This window comes from Leucoraja erinacea, chromosome 18, assembly GCF_028641065.1.
Source record: "Leucoraja erinacea ecotype New England chromosome 18, Leri_hhj_1, whole genome shotgun sequence".
Taxonomy (NCBI): domain Eukaryota; kingdom Metazoa; phylum Chordata; class Chondrichthyes; order Rajiformes; family Rajidae; genus Leucoraja; species Leucoraja erinaceus.
The window spans coordinates 18,516,308-18,537,009 of NC_073394.1; the positions used below are offsets into that span (position 1 = coordinate 18,516,308).

The 20,702-nt window shown below is 40.9% G+C and overlaps 1 protein-coding gene across 5 annotated transcripts in view; it reads left to right on the forward strand.

Annotated features, from left to right (window-relative positions):
- The window catches only part of LOC129705714 (uncharacterized protein C11orf24 homolog), a 35,599-nt gene that overhangs the window by 2,123 nt on the left and 12,774 nt on the right, over positions 1-20,702 (forward strand). For 2 of the 5 annotated variants that reach the window (XM_055649459.1, XM_055649458.1), the window contains exon 2: positions 1,085-1,174. The exons of 1 other annotated variant lie outside the window; for it this stretch is intronic. The gene's annotated coding sequence lies outside the window, so the exon portion shown is untranslated. Of the gene's footprint in view, positions 1-1,084; positions 1,175-10,508; positions 10,788-20,702 lie in introns of those variants that run through there. 2 more of the 5 variants (XM_055649462.1, XM_055649460.1) reach the window with 1 other exon arrangement.

Sequence of the window (20,702 nt, forward strand, 5' to 3'; positions counted from 1 at the left end):
CCGTAGTGGAATGAGATTGTGACCATTCTCTGGGTAGAATAAGCACCTTGCTTTCTCTCTATGCTCTCAAACCTGCCCTCTCTTTAAAAATAACCTGGTCAAGTTATCATCCTCTGTCTGCTGCGGTTTAGAGAGAAACTATTACAGTAAGACATAGAATATTGTTGTCGTAGTGAACAACTTTAACTTTCCCCTAATCGAGGACTTACTCGGTGTAAAAGGCTTGTATGGGACAGTATTTGTAAATATTCACGAGGGTTTCCTAAAACAGTATGTAGACAGTCCAACTCGAAGAGGGACCATATTGGAACTGGTTTTGGGAAATGAGCCTGGACTTGTAACTGGTGTTTCAACAGAAGAGTATGAAGTACCACAAGACTCCATTACTCTGTCCATTGATTTCTTCCTACATCCCAAGGTGTTCAGGATAATTGGCCTCTGTAAATTACCCCTAATGTGTGGGAAGTGGTGAAGAAAGTGGAATAACATAGAACTAGTGTGAATGGGTGGTTGCATTAACTCGGTGGGCCGAAGGGTCTGTTGCAGGCTGTATCTCATTAAAAACCTTAGCGTTCCCAATAGTTTGTCTATTCCTTTTTTTTTCCAGGATGGAGATTTTTTTAACTTCTCTTCCCATAATCTGCCATCAATCTGAAGGTCTCGCCCCAAAACGTCACTGTTCCTTCTCTCCAGAGATGCTACCTGTCCCGCTGAGTTACTCCAGCATTTTATATCTACCTTCGGTTTAAACCAGCATATGCAGTTCTTTCCTACACATTTTTTCTGCTCCACTGTGAAATCTCCTCAAGGGATGTCTACTTTGAAGACGTTCTCCTCTCTCCGACGAGAGTTCAGCCATCAGTCTGAAGAATGGTCTCGACCCGAAATGTCAACCACTCCTTCTCTCCAGAGATGCTGACTACCCCTGCTGAGTTACTCGAGCATTTTGTGTCCAACTGCAATTGAAAACCTATTTGATTTCCAAATTCCACTAGTTCTGATGACAAGGTTAGTGCACTGAACTAAAATCTGTTCTTTCTTCATGGATGTGTATTTCCAGTATTCTCTTTTTTTAAAATTTCAGATATTCATCAGCTGAAGCATTTTGCTTTTAAATAACGTTGATACTTTTGGGAGCAAAGAAGATTTGGTGGAGATGATCCCAACTGACTGCGTAAGTAGACTCAAAATGCTGGAGTATCTCTGCGGGACAGGCAGCATCTCTGGAGAGAAGGAATGGGTGACATTTCTAGTTGAGACCCTTCTTCAGAGAGAAGCTACGTCAATGAATCAATGTTTAAGGGACACTCATTTTAAAATTGGGACAAAGTATAGAACTGGGATGCGGGTAAAACTTCCGCACATATATCCCGTGGTACCTTTTTTAGAACTAGAACGAGTGAGAGTAGCTTGCACGCACAGCCCATTTCTCCTTCATTGAAACTGGGAGTTTAGCATCTGGAGATCTTGCTGTATTCACCCAGCCTGGCCAGTCCATCCTTGCTCAAGTATGTTCCCCTTTGGTTTAGTCTTTGTGCATCATATATCCCTCTTAGTTGAGAGGATACATTAAGACTATGCCATTTCATTAGCAGTACTGTGCAAGTCTGAGCAAAATTCAGTATGACTAGCTATCTGCTCTCGCCTCCCTCACTGCTTATTCTGTATTTGGTGACCCTATGGCCATATTGTTAGTGTCTTCCCTCTCAACACTGTATTGACTGTCTCAAAAATTCTGACTCTACCTTCATGATTATTGAAAATGTACCTGTTTGACATGTACTTTCTAAGAAGTTCTAGAAGGCACCTGGCTATCAGTGGGTTAATTAGATTTGGTGTTAATTTACATCCCAGATGACACTCGTGGTGCAGAAAGTAGTGTCTTTGTTCATTTACTGAATCCCTCTTTTAATCAATACTTGGTTAGTACTATGCTGTGAAAGTCGGCGTGAAGCAGTCAGCTGCTATTTGTCATGCTCCGTTTTATCTGGCTGGCACTTTCTATGGTACAGTAGCTATAATTTCATGGAATATCTTCCGGTGCGGGAAAGCCTGGGACCAAGAAATTTGATCGCAAATTTTTTTTTCAACATTAAGCAGATCAAAATCTATTGCACCCCTCCCCACAGTAGAAAGCGATTACAATAATTTCTAGGTCAAATTGCACCACTCAGAAAATCCAACTGGGCACTTCCTGTTGTGAATCAACTTGCATTGATCAGACATATTCTGCATCAGATAATGCATGTGTGTAGGATACGATACAAATGCAAATTCACTTTACTTAAGAGAGGGAAAACTGGTAGGATTAAGGTGGGATACAGATGACCAATTAAAAGTGTTTAATTTTAGAATCTTATGCAATTACACATTGAAGGAATAAAACACCACACTTACAATTTTTTTGATGTTATTTGGCAGAATTGAAAATGTACCCAGTTTTTTCACTTGCACACGGAACAGCCAAGCCCCATTCACTCTTTGAACTGACAATTATTAGGGGAGCATGTATCATGTCATATCACTGTCCTTTTATGTATTATGTATTGTCTCAGAGAGAGATACTTGTAAAACTTCTGAAGGAGGGCAGCTACTTTCCAATTTCTGTTAACTCCAAGTGGACGCTAACATTTGTGGATTGCCGTCTCATTGACCAAAGGAAATAACTTATCTGCATTGTGAGCGGGCTATGTAACCATCCTGGTTAAATGCATCAAAAGATGTTGATCTTTAACTACAAGTGTTAATTCTGTTCCAATATTCATTAAAGGTAAAGAGGGAAAAGATAGAAAGTGATAGAATGAACAATTAAATAATACAAGAGCAGACAGCATGAGCTTCAGCAGATATATAAAAAGAGATAGAGTAGCTAAATTAAAAGGCACATTTTGCAAAATGAATCTGGGGAATTATAATGGAAAATGGGGAAGTGGCAAGGATTCTATGCAATTGTTTCATGGTTGAAGTCACAAAAACATTTCAATATTAATGGATGACTGATGAACTAGAGGGAGGGAAGCCCTTAAAAAAAATATATATATATATATATTTTTTTTTTTAAATGGACTGGACAATCAAAAGGAGCAGATGACCAAAACTCCACCGGTCCTAATGACCTGCAACCCAGAGTAATAAAGAAAGTGGCTCCATAGATAGTGAATGCACCAGTTATCACCTGGATTATGAAGAAATCCAATAAGATTGGGGGGGGGGGGGGGGGGAAAGGAGACATGCAGGAAACCATTGGGGCAGCACAAAACAGGCTCTTCAGCTCAACACGTCCATGCCGACCAAGATGCCCATCTGTACAGCTCCCATTTTCCTGTGTTTGACCCAAATCCCTCAACTATTTCTATGCGTGTACATGGTCAAATGTCTGTTAACTGTTTTATTGTACCTGCCACAATCACCCCCTCTGGCAGATGGTTCATATTTGTACCACCCTCCGAGTGTGGAAAAAGCTGCACCTCGGAGAGGCCGTTTAGAGTCGTGACTTCCAACCCCACTCCCGACTTGCATAGTTGACCAGCGGGCCCTTCACCCACCGCACGGTCCAGGGACACGGCTGTTGTTGCGGTTCACGATTTAGCCCCTTGTGACAGCACTTTCTTCAGACCGCCACCGACAGAACACGCTCTGTCACAATGGGGTTCCCTCCCATCTCCCTGCTGCTGCTTCTTGCTGTCGGCGGTAGCTTTTTCCAGTCGCTCAACCACTGCCACCTACCTCTCCCGTCACCCTGCCCAGTCTACCTCTTCCCCCTCCGCATCCTGCCCCCCCCCCCCCCCCCCCCCCCCCCCCCACCTCTGCCATTACCTTCCCCTCCATCTCTCCTGGAGCCGCTGATATACTTCACTTTGGAAGCGACAGCAGGTGAGAGGTGAGAGAGCCCCACGGTGACCAAGTGTATTCTGTCAGTGGCCACGATCTGAAGAAAGTGCTGTTCCCAGTGGCAACATGTGAGCTACACATTGCATAGCTCGGAAACTGGGGCTCTAAACAGCTGGGGAGACGGTGGGAGCTGGGGATGGGTCGGCAGGTCTGTTTGCTATATCCAACTTCTGTTACAAAGGGGTCGTTAAAACAATGGTCTACTGCACTGTTTTTGTGAAACAGGAGTGAAAATTAAGACCACAGTTGAAAGGGGATTTTGGGAAGCAGCCTTTTAAAGGTGCCCAGTGAGTTAGAGAAGGCTTGACAGGAATTTCAGCTTTCCAAGTGTGAGCGGAGAATTGAACAGAATGGTAGGAGGCGGGGTTGTAGGGTGGTGCGTGGGGGCCAGGCAGAGTTGAAACACGATAAACTTAAACATTGGGCCAGCAGTGATGGAATTAGACAAGGCCAAGGAGGGATTTCAATGTTCAGATATAAACAAATAATACCTTCACGACGGAGAAATACAACTGGAAAGAGTGCTTGCCACTCACAATGCCATCTGTGGCCACTCAGGGAATTTAAACTGAGCTCTCCTAATTTTGTGCGGATTATAAGGGAGGCAGACCATCAGTTGCGGGGAAATCTGTGTTTAACCTGTAATTGATTCAGCTGTTCTTTGTCCCATTGTTACCAATTAAAAGAAAATCAGGAGGAATGTAAATTGGGCATGAAAATTCATCCATCTTCTTTGGTCACCCAAATTCAAAACTGGTCTCCTCACTGAGCGACCTTGTTCTGTACACTCCTACATTTATTAAAGCTGTGAAACTAGTGTGATGTTTTAAAACCATTTTCCGACAAACAATACGACATTTGATACCTTAAGTTAAATAGGAGGTGTGCCTGGTGAACAGCTAATCACCATGATATGTATTCCACAGATTCTGAATAATATAATCTAAACCCAATCTCTAAGCAAGCTTCTGGTTAAACCAGAAATATTTCCAGAGCTTGCCCTTGAAAGGTGATTGACATGGCATGCCATACCATTTTTAATTAATAATTTAGAATTATTATACTTGAATATAGAAGAATTGTCTGGCAGGTCACCTGGCTCATTGAGTAAATAGACACAAAGTGCTGGAATAACTTGGATAAAAAGGATAGAAATGTCACCTATCCTTTTTCTCCAGAGATGCTGCCTGACCCGCTGAGTTACTTCAGTACTTTGTGTCTATCTTTGGTGTAAACCAGCATCTGCAGTTCTTTGTTTCTGCACTCCTTGTGTTTCCAGGTTTCTCAGCCTCCAGGTATCATTTTCCCCTTTCTCCCCTCAATAACAAACTAGTTTTATTTTTGCCTTGCTGTTAAGAAGAACACATTCTGCAAAATGCCAGGTGATAATCCAGTTTGCACAGATGACAAACTGGATTATCACCTGGCATTTCTGAAGACAATCATCAGTCATCAGAAGACAGTAGATTAGCTGTGCCTTGGTACACATGACAATAAACTAAACTAAGTCTGGTCCATCCAGTTTATCACTGTTACACAGGTTAGCATTAATTGCATCAAACAGCACCTCATGCCATTGAAATGTAAATATTTTCACAAACTACTGGAGGAGCTCAGCAGGTTGGACAGCATTTGTGGAGAGAATGGAGGTACCTACTATTTTGGATCAATCTGAAAGGTAATCTGTCAGTTCCTTCCACAGTTGCTGCCTGTCATGTTGAGTTAAGACCATAACACAGCGTTTCTCAAATTTTTTTACCCTTGCGCAGCCCTTGAAATAATTTTCATGTCTCAGGGAACCCCTACAATAAAAATTATAATATATCTTTATTAATCTCTTTCTTTCTCTTTCATAAACTTAAAGTTCATAAGGCAAACATAATATGTTTTTCTGTTAACTGGACGGTCAGTCATTTTTGTAAAACAAAAAAACAAAAAATGTAAAAAAGATAAATAACGATAGATAACAATCAAATAAAACTGAAGGAAATAAAGGCAAACAGAAGTAACCTTGGAGGGGAGAGAGAGAGAGAGAGAGAGAGAGAAAACAACACACATAAACTTTTCGTAAACTAACAAAAACATACATAAATAAACTTTTGATAAACATAAACATTTTTAAAAATTCAGATTACATCCCTAAATGATGGGTGGAAATTACTAAATAACGTGGGTGAATGAGGGACTGTACCTGCACGCCAGGAAGCACAGACAGGACATGCGTCTGTAGTCAATCGAGTCACTTGATACACAAATCCGTCACGTGCAGCTCCTGTCCACTGACCACTAAAGGCCGTTTCACACTGGCGCTGTATAGATGTCGCTTAATATATTCCCTATGATTATTATACTTTTAAATGATATAACAGGTCGAAGACTATTATAATACCCAAGAATTTTCCAAGAATATGCAGTATGTGTATAATAAAATTTCAAATATGAAATTAAACATAAAAATGACTCAAATGCATTCACATATGATTAGCCTATTTATCACTATTCCTCTCTTAGCGACCTCTCGCGGAACCCTGGCGTTCCAGGGAACCCCGGTTGTGAAACGTTGCCATAAGACGTAGGAACAGAATTAAGCCATTCAGCCCATCAAGTCTATTCTGCCATTCAGTTAAGGCTGATCTACCTTTCCCTTTCAACCCCCCTCCTACCTTCTCCCCATAACCTTAGGTTCCTGATTAGGAAGGGAGTCAATCAATCTTCGCTTTAAAAATACCCAATGTTATGTCTTGGCCTCCACAGCCATCTGTGGCAATGAATTCCACAGATTCACCACCTTCTGGTGCAATAAATTCCTCCTTTTCTCCATTCTAAAGGTACGTCCTTTTATTCTGAGGCTGTGCCCTCTAGTTCTAAACTCTTCCATTACTGAACACATCTTTTCCACGTCCACACTATCTAACCCTTTCATTACCTAGTATGTTTCAATGAGATTTCCCCCCCTCCTCATTCTTCTAAACTCCAGCAAGTACAGGCCCCGAGCCTTCAAACGCTCCTCATACATTAACCTCCAGCACTTTGTGTTATGCTCAAGATTACAGCATTTGTAGTTTCTACTGTCTCCATATAAAGTTTTCAGTTGCACTGAGGTCTATTTCAAAGGAAATGCTGGCTTCACATTTGACACCTACAACAATCTGAACCTTGAATTATTGTATGGAATCTATTGATCCTTGGACAAAACTGAAACTCCAAAAGAACTGCCAGAGGGGTTTATTTTGAAGATTTTGCTGTGGTTCCACATTAAGATTTACCTGATTTCATAATATTGGTTATCTATGCACTGTTTCATTAAAAAATCAGTTCAAATCTTAATGTTATGGATTCCAAGGATTAGCTATTTTTCATTTCAAACATGTAGGCAGTAAGCAAATGATCACATTGCTGATTTCTTTTAAAATGAGCTTCCTATTTCTGTAATTAAACTACTTGCTAAATAACATTAACATTTATTTTTACGCCCTGAGCAAGCAGATGTACAATATGCCGTCACTGTGGGTGTTCGAGTGGAGGAGGTAGTTTGTTGATATAATGGATAAACAGTTTCCACCTCGGGCAATAATTTTGGGGGTCGGTACAAATTGTTTGTGTATTCACAGATGACAAATGTTCCTCTGTGGAATTTTTTTAATTGTTTAATAGTCCTACGACTTAGAAGGATACCATTCAGCCCATTGTGTCTGCTGGCAATCTCGTCGGTCCCATTCCCTTGCATATTTATTGATAATCTATTTTCTCTCGCATCTACATCAACTACCCCGATTCTCCGTTTACGAGGGGGAATTTACAATGGCATATTCACATCCCTGTTGGGATATGGGAAGAAACTGGAGAACCTGGCAGAAAACCCACAAGAGAACGTGTTACCTCCATGGACAGCACCCCAGGTCAGCTACATCTAGAGACACGAGACTGTAGACGCTGGAATCTGGAGCAAAGACGCTGCATCAGGATTGAGATTGTAAAACAGAGATAGCCTGTACTGAGAGGGAGGGGTGAGGTTGGGTCTGGCAGGAGATAAGTGTTACTGTTGTAGGAAGGAATAGCAGATGCTGGTTTAAACTGAAGATAGACTCAAAATGCTGGAGTAACTCAGGCAGGACAGGCAGCATCTCTGGAGAGAAGGAATGAGTGACTTTTCAGGTTGAGACCCTTCTTCAGACTGATGTCAGAGGAGAGTGAAATACAAAGATAAGGAGGGTTGAGATAAGTGGAACCTGTTGAGGATGGGCAGATGTAATCTGGTGGGGTGGATGACAGCAGCTCTAACAGCTATATCTGCCTTGATGTACTTTGGCACCAGTGAGACAGGCAGAGTGGTTAGTGGGTGGCTGGGTGGATATGTTTCATGACTACTCACTCCTGGTTGCTGCTTGTACTTGCTCAAGATAGAGAGTCACAAAATGCTTGGCGACAACCTGAATGCTTCAATGTCAGCTTGAGGAGCCTTGGATCAAAGATTCGCATGGTATAGTGATGAAACTGCATTTTGGAAATTAGTTAGAAATCTGTCTTTTGCTTGAAAATGGCTTGCCAAATGGTTGTCAGAAGTTGTTGCTTTGGGAATCTGACTATGTTAGTCTGGGAACGATGATTATTTGCTTACTGTCTACGTTTGAAATTAAGAAAAAAGGAATAGCTAATCCTTAGAACGCATCCCGTTCTTCCTGTGGATTTGTAGGATTTTGCAGACGCCATTACTGGTGCTTATCCCATACTTTGAGGTGCCCGCTGTAATTTGCCCATCTCTCTACAATCAGGGTGGGGATTTCTGGACCATGTTAAAGCTAGAGCATGGTGCTGGGTTTAAAGTCTCAGCTTAAAAACACTTTCCTGGAGAAAGCCAAAAGATATGCTGATGTGTTTGAGGTGGATCTTGTCATTATTATTTGCTTAATCTGAAAGTTAGCTCCCAGGTTAAAGGAAGTGATCTACCTATATTAACCCGGGACTTATGATAGATGTTTATTATGAGGGGTGGTAGTTTGCAGTGATGGCAGGATGGTGAAGGCCCTTAATCTTCTAGATATAAAATCAAAAAATGGCAATTCCAAAAATCTGACATTAAAACAGAAAATGCCAGGAAAACAACAGGTCAGGCAGTATCTGCAGATGAAAGAGAAGGCAGTTACTGTTTAGGTTTTAGGACTTAAAACATTAATTCTACCACTTTCACACAGTTGCTGCCTGACCTGTGGTATTTTCAGAATTTTCTGTTCTTAGTAATCTTTTGGATATTTATTCTGAGTAGCAATTGTAGTGGATTTTGAAGCTGACCAGGCATTACAGAAAATGTACATGCAAGGAACTGCCGATGCTGCAATCTTGAGCTAAACACAGTGATGGAATATTGCAGTAGGTCAGGCAGTATCTGTAGAAGGCAAAGTTTCCGGTTGAGACCCTTCTATTTACTGATTGTAGGTGGGGGGGTGGGGGGTGAATGCTGGGAAAGATGTGGGGAAAGTTAACTTTCCTAGCACTGTCCTGCCCGCACCTCTTTTCCAGTATTCTTAATCCACCCCACACCCAACGACAATCAATCTGAAGAAGTGCCCTGACCCAGAATGTCACCTATCCATGTCTTGCAGCAATGCTGCCGGACCCCACTGAGTTACTCCAGCACTTCGCTTTGACTGTGCAAAACGTATAGTTCCTGTTGTTCGGGAGCACCAGATTTTGGTTGGAACTATTTGCTACGTCCCATAAACTAGCTCTAGTTGTGGGAAGGGTTTTGTAGTGCACATAACTTTCTTTACCTGGTTTGGAGTCCTGGTGTATTTATTATTCCACAGAGGCATTGCAGTTACTGTTTTGGAGGCAAGTTGAGGGAGGTGTCACAGCAGTCTGGCAGTTGTTGGTTCCTGAGTGTGGCCCAGGTCACATGACATCTTTGTACTCATTGCTCGGATGATGATGTAATCTGGGAGGTGCCAGTATCTGGACTGGTATTGACAATATGGTGAAATAAGGAACTGGTTTACAAAAAAAGTTACAAAGTGCTGAAGTAACTCAGCTGATCAGGCAGCATCTCCGGAGAACATGGATAGGTAACGTTTCAGATCAGGACTCTTCTTCCGACTGATTGTGGTGGGGTAGAAAGCTGGAAAAGAGGAATGACAGTACAAAGCCTGGCAACTTGTAGGTAGTACAGATAAATGGGATTTTTGATAGGCAGGAGAAAAGTCAGAGATGAAAAAACAAAAGGTGTGCGATTATGGAAAAAGTGCGATTTGTGAAGCCAGAAGATGGAATATACGTGGAAAGGGAAAGGTAGGGGAAGGGCAGAAATATGTGTACATCCAGCTGGGGCACAGGGAAGAGAATGGGGGTGCTGGGGGAAGGGGGGAAGGGAGGAAGGGTGGTGGTGGTTTAGGTTAGTTAACTAAAGTTGACAAGATGGTCATGTTCTAAGTATTTTGTCAGAGGGAGAATCTATATCTTTCCCTAAACCTCCCATGCAAATTACTTATTTTCAGAACTCTGTCCTTTCCAAATCTGGTGTGGAATTTGCTAAGGAAGATTATCTTGAGATTTGCCTGGTGAATTGTTTGAGGTTTGACAAGAATTCCTGTTTGGCCTGTCTGATGCTTCCTGGGTAGAAGACTGTTGAATACGAGTTCCGTGAGAGGGAGATTCCTGAGGTTGTTTAACTCATGGGAAGTTGCTAAAGTGCCCGACTAATGCTTTCTGGATGATTAAACTAATTTTGTTTAGATGACATTCTTCCAATTTTCTGTTGAGATTTGGGGAAAGGAGCCAGGGTTCTTTTGTTCCAATATTACCAACGTAAGAGAGGCATGGCCGAAGTCCATGCGAGTGCCCGTTGCTGACCCTTTAACTTGAAGAAAGTGAGAGGAGCCGAAAGATATGAACCATGAGAGCAGGTAAGGAACAAGTTAGGTGGATGTTACTTAAAGCCCCTGTCCCACTTAGGAAACCTGAACGAAAACCTCTGGAGACCTTGCGCCCCACCCAAAATTCGAAACCGGCCTCGACTAATAATAGGTTGCCGTTTTAAAAATCGGTAATTATTTAGTCGAAACCGGTTGCGATGATAATTAAAGGTGGTTAGCGGAGGTTGCAGGTAGTGGAAGGCAAGAATCCCTGGTGGAATAAAACTGGGTGGGAAAAAAAGGTTAATATTAAAATAAGCATTGGGCATGCTCAATCATAGTTGCAGAGTTCTTTTAGCAGAGAAAAGTTTTTTTTCTTACAATAAAATTTTTTAAATCATTCTGAACCATGAGAACAGGGAAGGAACAAGTTAGGTGGATGTTACTAAAAGTACATCTACTGTTGTGAGCAGCAGCCCTTTTGCTTCATCAGCCTTTCAAGAAAGGCAGAAGGGAAAGTTCAAGGGTGAAGAGGAAGCAGAAGAAGAGGTGTCAGTGGGTGAAGCCCTTCTTGCAAAGAAGATTGATGCTTGAACAGTATGATAACCTGATGAATGTGCTGCAAGAGGAGGATTTGTCTGCATTTAAAAGCTTTCTATGAATATAGATCTTTTTTTTCCAGCAGGGGACCCACAGTTTCCTTCAGCTCATTAAACAGCTCAGGTGTGATTCGTAGAAAGTTTTTAAATGCTACATCCTTGCTTTTTCTTGGCCAGGGTTATTTGAAGTTGAGCGGTTGCTCAGAAGATGTGCTGCCAGACTTTAATCAATAAACTTGAACTAAATTTTGTGTGAACCCATTTAATGCTTTAGGAAGGAGACGAGGAGAAATTTCTTTAGTCAGAGGGTGGTGAATCTGTGGAATTATTTGCCGCTGAAGGCTGTGAAGGCTGTGGAGGCCGTCAGTGGATATATTTAAGGCCGAGATAGATAAATTCTTGATTAGTACGGTTGTCAGAGATTATGGGGAGAAGGCAGGAGAGTGGGGTTAGAAGGGAGAGATAGATCAGCCATGATTGAACGGCGGAGTAGATTTGATTAGCCGAATGGCCTCATTCTGCTCTTTAATCACATGATCTTATGAACTTGTTGCTTCTATTTATCTTGTTTTGGAGAAGGGACATGCCAATCTTCTGTATCAGTATTCCATACAACAATATTGGTGAGAAATGTTCTACACATCAGGGTGCAAATGAGCTTGAGCAAGAAGATAAATAACTAAAATTGCTGGGTTTTGCTTGTCACATGTGCCTTCAGTGAATCAGGATACCCTGCCTACCTGCTCCACAGTAACACTACACTTAATTACAACTTTCCCAGTAAGATTAACCTTGAAGTACAGCTCTGGCAAGTAGCAATAGCAGCAAGAAAACAAGATGTTACCTTTGCATAGTAGCACTAATGTGCAAAACATTCCACAGTGATGAATATAAATCTTGTAAGACACGTTACCAATAAATCACATATATATTTATTCACAAAGTATATAATTTTGAGGACATTTTATAGCTTGGAGCATAGATCCTTGAAGCCACAGAGTGGAAACCCCAGGAGAAATTTGAGCACATTGATGAGAATTTGAAATGCCTGTGGGCGGAGAGTTAATGTAATGTGTAAAGAATGGATAATATGAGAGTTAGTGCGAGACGGGGGATTAATTTTGGGTGAACTTGAGTTTCTGCACTGTGGTGCAGAAGATGGTTCCAGGAGATGTTTGGAAAAGTCACTGATGATGAATAATGTTGTTGAGGTGGAAGTGTAGTAAAACTTCAATGTATCATTGGCAATGGAATGAGAAGGGTGAAGCCAGGCGCTATTAGTATACATGTGGAATATGATGGGAAATTTGTCCTCCATTTTGCCTACCAATCCCTCGAATTTACTGATCCATTGGATATAGTTTTTTGGGTACAAGTATTTCTGGATAAATTGCGATAGCGTTCAAAAACAATGCATGACGTTGACTGGAAAAACAGGCCAAATAATGTGTGAGAGAGTTATAGTCAAATCAGACCTTGTTCTCATTCGGCATTTCCAATGTAGCCTTCGTGGCATTGACTGAATATGCTTTTCAAATGTTTCTTTTGCTTAGATTGCTGATAGATTTAAAACAAAATATGGAAGACTAAAATTGAACTTGCAGCCAATCTGGTGCCTCGCTAAGAAAATGCACCAACTGACTTGCATACAGGACGGCATGGAAACATGGACTGTACTGCATAATGTGATCTCAGCTTCTTAACAGCAGTGTTCCAAGTGTTGGGAGGGCTCCTGTTGCTGGTGCTGATTAAATGATCTCTGCTGGACATGGACTTGGGCGAGGATAGGCATAAGTTCTGGTGCTCACAGTTTGCACTCTGATATATAGGGATGTGGTACAGTAGAAATTTAGCAAAGCAGTTTCATGGGAATATTTAACATGTATTATTTCTAATGCATTTTCTAATTCAGGCCTGGAAAGAAAGTAACCTGAAAGAATAATTAATCTAACCTGTTGAGATGATATTTGAATTGAATTCAATTCCTGGTGGACTGTGATTCAACAACCAAGAGTGTCTTTTAAATTAGTACCAAATTGACATTTTCACTTGAGGCATTGCGATATCTAGTGTGAAAGCAATTGCTCACAAAATTATTTACTATGCTGTAAAGATCTTATCAGTTTAAAAAAAAAGATACAGTTACAAGAGTTGGAGATCATTTAAAAAAAAAACCACATAGGCTTTAAAATGTAATTATATTTGGCTGAACAGAATGTTCAATTTCTATCCTCTTCTCGGAAACTATCCTCTTGAGCAGTGTGCAGTCTTTGTAAGGTATGCAGTTTCTTCAGTAGCTGCATCACTAACCTGCAGTGCTATGACCTCCGCCAATGTCACCAGGATTGATGTGCAATTCAGTACAATATACACGAACAGTTGTGTATGTGAAATCAACTTTTTATTCGTCTCATTGCTGAAGAAGCTGGATGAAATTCAGCCTGTCTCAATCTGAGAGTATAATTTGGGATACTTAAAAGAAATCTAAATGTGCACAGAATTAGTTATTTGTAAGGGTACAACTATGATACTCCATATCTTATTTTGGTAGGTTACTGTAAATTCAAAACCATTCTGGTATATTTTTTTCTGGACTCTGTGCAAAACTGCATTGGTTAATGGAATGTGAGGCCTCTTTAGTTATCAAGACCCTGGAGATAAGATATTGGTCACTGATTAGCTAAAATCTGGAGGACACCAATAGAGTTATTTACTGCTTACAGAGTCTGCGTTTGTAACCTGCAGATCTATATTACTGTTCTGTTCTGATTTAAAATGTCTGCACAGACAATTAATACTGCAGCTTTAAACATTGATTTTATTGCCTGTGATCTTCCCTCCAGTAGAACCACTGTCTGGAACCCCGTTCTTTCTGCATGTAAATTCATACACAGGTTTGTCCATCACTCAAAACAAATTAATGAATAGTTTTGTATTTTTAACGAATGTACCCTTGAAATGTCCATTGTTGAAAATTTAGCTCTTTGGAAGAAACTGAGTCAGAAACAGCCCATTTTGAAATGACTAAACATTGCCTAATCTTTAAAGCACTTGAACTTTGCTATTGGTAATTTGTATGCAGTTGTTTGCTTATTATTTTAAAATGTGTCATTCTTGGTAGCAAGCGCTTAGGCTAACTTAGCAGAGGATGGGACTCTAAGGATAGAGTTGGAAAAGACAGAGCCAAGGTGGGAATAGAAGATGGAGGTTCAGGTGGAAGGATATTTAGAAATTCAACTAGGAAGGCCATAATGCAGAGCAAAGACAAGGTAATGATTCAGCAGTGTGTTTCGGGAAGGGGAAGTGCATACAAGCTAGCAAATAGGTAGGATAATGAAAAATGATAGAGTTCTTAATTTTCTTATCTTAATGTGCACAGTAATCATGGCAAGATTGATGAGTTGACAGTACAAATAGAAATACATGGGTATGGTCTGATTAACTATTGTAGAGTCATGGTTGAAAAGTGACCAAGGGCGGAAACTTAGAATTCAGGGTTATTTGTCATTCCAGAAGGTTAGGCAGCAAGCAAAAGATGGTGGGGAGCTTTGATAACAAAGGATAAAATACCTGCTGTAGTGAGAAGCTAAAAAAGGAAAATTAGTTTGGGTGGAAATAGCAACTGGTCAGGGCAAAAGTCAGCACTTTCACAATCCAATGGTATGAAGATGAAATTGGCTAAAGTGAAGTTCTACTCTGGATTAAAGGGTAAGTGGAGGTATTTTTAAAATCTTAGTAAAGGTATATTCTGGTGCGAAAGAATGCTCAATGAGAAGAAAGCACCATCTATGTCCAGCTAAGTAAGGTAAAGAGGGATTCAAATTGAAAGAAAAGACAAAAAAATAAGTCACATGATCTGGCACCATTTGGTGTCAGACCATTAGATTTTCAGGACTACTAGATTTTACTCAAAATCCTTGCATACTTTTAATTCACTTTATTAGATGTTATATGGTGTAAATAGATATTGTGTAAAATATAATTCACAGTGCATGCTGCATTGAATGGGAACCAGGGCTCAGGTGAGCCAAATCGGGAACAGTGGGAATTTATTTCAATAGTGCATGGCTATATCAGAGTTTTATTGTACAGTGTTGAGAAGATTAATGGTTGGCTAGATGATTAGGATCTTTTTTTCTAGAAGCCTGGAAAGGATGAGTGAAAAAAGTATAGAGAGAGAGAGTGAACTTGCAAATAAAATAAAGCAGACAGGAAGAAATTGAAAATGGCACAGAATAGCTTATGATATTCCTCAAAGGATGACACTGGGGGTTTAATAATGGAAAATAGAGTAGTGGCAGAGATACTAAATAATTATTTTGGATCAATCTTCATTTCAGAAGACTCAAAGGACTCTAGGGTTGGAGGAACTTTTAAACAAATAGAAATATATGGAAAAGGCAACCTAATGGATTAAAATGCTTACAAACCCTTGGATCTGTGGATTTACATCTAAGGGTCTTAAAGGAAATGGCTAGAGATATGGTAGATGTTGACTGTAACCAACTAAAATACCAGACGTCCCACAGAATTGGTAAATAGCAATTGTAATACTAAAAAAAATGAGACAGAAAGTGGAAACCTATAGCCTAACAGCAGTCATTAGGAAAATCCTGTAATCCACAGATAAAGGAGATAATAACAGGATAAGATGATCAAGCAAATTCATTAGATTTATAAAAATATAATTTGTGTTTTTCAACTTTAGTAAACATTTTCTTTAATAAATATGTTTCTCCCCTGCTGTCGTACTCACACCTATTTCTCTCGTCCCCTCTCCTTTAATTTACATTTCCTCCTCAAGCTTTACAATTCGCAACTCTTCGATCTGTAAACCAAACGGCCTGTTTCCATCCTGTATCTCTAAACTAATCTGTATTTCTAAACTCGAGCCCTCCAGACTTGGTAACATCAACGTAAATTTTTTTTTGCACATTTTGCAGTTTAGTAACATCCTCCTATGGTAGAACTAGCAGAACCGTACACCGTACTCCAAATGTGGCCTTACCATTGTCTTGTCCAGCTGTAACATGTACTCACCCTGACCAATAAAGACAAGCAGTCCAAACCCTGCCTTCACCAACTGTCTACATGTCAACTTTGTGGAACTTTCCAGGGCCCTACCACATACCGTGCAAGTTCTGTCCTGGTTTGACCTACCAAAATACAACACCTTGCATTTATCTTAATTAAACTCAATCTGACATTCTTCGGCCCATTGACCCAGTTGATTCTGTGTAATCATGCATTGTCTTTCTGCTGGTTGGTTAGCACGCAAAAAAACTTTTCACTGTGCCTGTACACGTGACAAAAAACTAAACTCAACTCGGTTATTATCTTTGAGGAAATAGTTCCGAATAAGGAGTAGCTCATTTCAGATGGAAATAACAAAACATTTTGCTTTGTGACTCTTTGGAATTCTCCTCCACAGGATGTTATGGGGACAGTCATTTGAACATATTGAAGGCAGAGATTGGCAGATATTTAAAGGACGAAAAGGGCCTTGGGAGTGACTAGGGTCAAGATTGAGTTGACGATGATTGTATTGAATGGCCGATCAGGTTTGAGAGGCCAATTGGTCGACATCTGTTGCTGTCATTTGAGTTCTTTTGTCTGGGAATTCTCCACTTAAAATTTGTAGAAATAAGTTAAGGTGAAAGATGCAAGTTACCATTTAACAGCCACTACTCATTTCCATGTTTTGGTTTAGAGGCCTTGTATGATCAAAGTTTAAAAACCTGATTAATTCTTATGGTTGTTATGTTTTGTTTTTGGTTAATTTCTCTAAGCTATTCCTTAATTTGTGAAAGGGATTTGTACCCAGGAAACATTATTCTTCAGCAAAATTTCCAAACATGTTTTGACCAGGTTTATTTTTCATTCTCAGCATTTGATACAATGTATTCCTCTACAACATTATACACTATTTGTTAGAGAAAAAAACATCTTTGTTAACCAAAGACATATCCCCAAAGAGTCGATGGCATTATTATGATAATTCATAAATGGAATACTCAGCAATCAAAAAAATTATATCTTTAATAATGTACACAATTTGGAAGTAAATAATATCAAATATGAGGTTTTAAAATCAGAAATTCAATTTATTTCTGAGGGTTGTCGGTACCTGTATCTGCAATCAGCAAGAGAATGGAAAACTGACTTACAATTTGTTGTGATAAATCTTCCAGCTTGTTATTATTCTGTGTTCATCTTGCAGTCTAAAGCCATGTAGAACTCTACCCCACCCACCACACCAGACTGCTGCCTTATCTCAAATTAGGAAGTGAGAGAAAATAAGACATATGGCTGCATTTACATATAAAAATATTTAATAAGAATGTTTTAACATTCTAACAGGAGTATCACAATATATTAGAATCTACATATTTTTAGCATGGCCTGGGTCAGGACACCCTTTTGAAATTTTCATTGACGTGCTGAGTAGAAAAGCTTTGTTCACTGCAGCAAACCATATAAAATGGGAACAATGATAATACTTGAATCCTTTTACTGCAGTGGTAATGCAAATAGCAATCTTATTTCTTATTCTGACATAAATATTTTGCTTATTATGCTGGTAAATTACTTGCCATCTCAGAAGCTATTGTTAAGTAAAATGCTGACTAAAATTGCAGCCATTTTATATAGTCTGATTTTTAACAGCAGTTTTAAAATGCTGCTTCAGTTGGAATCAAACAGAAAATCCTATCAGAAATTGGTCTTTCCTTTGACAATGTCTCTGGGTAGATTATAACTCTCTGGGTCTCAATGGAAAAACTGTGTGCTATAAAAGACACGCTGTTTGGTCATTGCACAGTGGGCTAGGGAAATGTAACCTGCAGAAAAATCCAATTGCCTCAGGCATCACTGGATAACCGTTCCATGTTTTCTGTCCTCCCTTCTGCTGCATGTGATGGAACGTACAGGCTGGGCTTGGGTGATCAGTAGCAAAAGGGGAGCAGTGATTGGAGAGCTGTTTGGGGCTGATTGATGGTGGTTGGTTGGAGCCTGGACTGTAGATATTGAGGCTCAGTTAAGCTGGGTGTGTTCAGTGGAATAGAGGTCCTCTTCTTTTCGGGAACAATTGAAAATTTAGGAGGTTGAGGTCCGAGCTGATTTGAGGGGAAAGGTGTGGGATTGGTGAGACAGTGGGTAAATATTAGGAGTTTTCTTAATTAAGTGTCGGTCCAGAGCAGCATCAGTAAAACGGTCATCTGCAAACTTACAAACCAACCCATCTATATTTACATCCTAGTCATTTATATATATATCACAGCAGCAGCCCCACCACAGATCCTTGCAGGTCTCCAGCCTAAATATTGTCCTTCCACCACAACCCTTTGTCTTCTATTAGTAAACCCGTTCTGACTCCATATGACTAAGTCGCTATTAATCCCATGCATTTTAATCTTCTGTATCAGTCTACCATGGGGACTTTACCAATGCCTTATTAAAATCTACATAGACATCATCCACCACCCTACCGTCACTGATCATCTTCATCACCTCCTCAAAGAACTCGACCAGGTTAGCAAGGCTACGCTGACTGTCCCTAACTAACCCATTCTTTTACAAATGGGAGTAAATCCTATCCCAAAGAATCCTCTCCCATAGCTTCTCTACCACTGACGTGAGGCTCACCAGCCTATAATTCACAGGATTCTCTCTACTCTTAAATAGAGGGACAAAATTATCTACTCTCCAGTCCTCCTGAAACTGGCCTGTAGCTAGAGAAGATGCGAAGATCTTTGCAAAGGCTCCTGCAATCTCCTCCCTTGCCTCTCTCAATGACCTGGGATAAAACCCTTCAGGTTCCAGGGATTTATCCACCTTAATGCTCTTCAAGAGCCCTGGCACCACCATCTCCTTGCTCTCAAATGCCTGTGCGTTTAGCCCATATCCCACTGAACCTTTCCTATCCATGTACCTAGCCCTTTCCTATCCATGTACCTTTTAAATGCTATTTTAGTACCTGCCTCAACTACCTCCTTTGGCAGCTCTGGTAGGATCTTGAGCAGTTGGGCAAGTGGACTGAGGAATAGTTAATGGAGTTTAATGCAAATAATTGTGAGATGTTGCATTTTGGGAAGTCAAACAAGGGCAGGACCTTCTGAGTGAACTGCAAGGCCCTGGGGAGTGTTACAGTGCAGAGGAAACTAGGAGTGCAGATACACAGTTATTTGAAAATGGCGTCACGGGTAGAAAGAGTGATCAAAAAGGCTTTTGGTACATTGGCCTTCATCAGTCAGGGTATTGAGCGTAGAGGTTGGGATTAAAAATAAACACAACATGCTGGAGTAACTCAGCGGGTCAGGCAGCATCCCTGGTGAACATGGAGAGATAACATTTTGGGTCGAGACTCTTCTACAGGCCGATATAAGTTTGTAAACTCATTTATTGTCACATACATCAATTGGTGTAGTGAAATTTACTGGCCAGGTCAGTCATACAATTTAAAAAGCAACAGACTCAAAAAAAAACATTTTGCCATAAACATCTATCACAGTGACTCCTACACATTCCTCACTGTGATGGAAGGCGAAAATAAAGTTTCAAGTCCTTTTTTTGTTGTTCTTCCTTGGTCGGGGGCCTCGAGCCCCCGTTGACGGGATGGTCTTGAGTCCTGTAGCCGGCGGCGTTCGGGCCCTCCGCGTCGAGGCGTTCAGCTCCCGCATCGGGGGGATGTCAGCTCCCCACCCGTGCCGGGCGATCGAACCTCTCGTCGGGGCGAGACGAACCTTCTGCGGCGTTGGAGCTCCCGACTAGCCTCTCCCGAGACTGTGAGCCCTTGATGGTAAGTCCGCAGGCCGCTGTGGGAGCGATCCCAGGCAGGGGAACCGCTCCGATGTTAAGTCCGCGCCCCGCGGTGGGGCTCACGACAGTCCGAGGCGGCTCCCAGCTCCAGCGATGGTAGGCCGCAGACCCCAGAGAATGTGATCCGAAACTTGATCACCTTTCCGGGAAGGTAAGGACTTGAAAAAAAAAAGTTTCCCCCTCCCCCCACATAAAACAAACAGAAGAACATTAAAACAAACTTTAAACAAACGTTAAAAATAACATAAAGGATGAAAAAACGAACAGACTGCCGGCAGAGTTGTAATCTCCCTCCTCCAGCGCCCCCTAGTTTATATAGGATGATATAGGATGTTCTCCAGGAATGCTGCCTGACGTCAGTCTGAAGAAGGGTTTCGGCCCGAAACGTCGCCTATTTCCTTCGCTCCATAGATGCTGCTGCACCCGCTGAGTTTCTCCAGCAATTTTGTCTACCTTCGATCTTCCAGCATCTGCAGTTCCTTCTTGAACAACATGCTGCCTGACCCATTGAGTTACTCCAGCACTTTGTGACTTCTTTTGTAAACCAGCA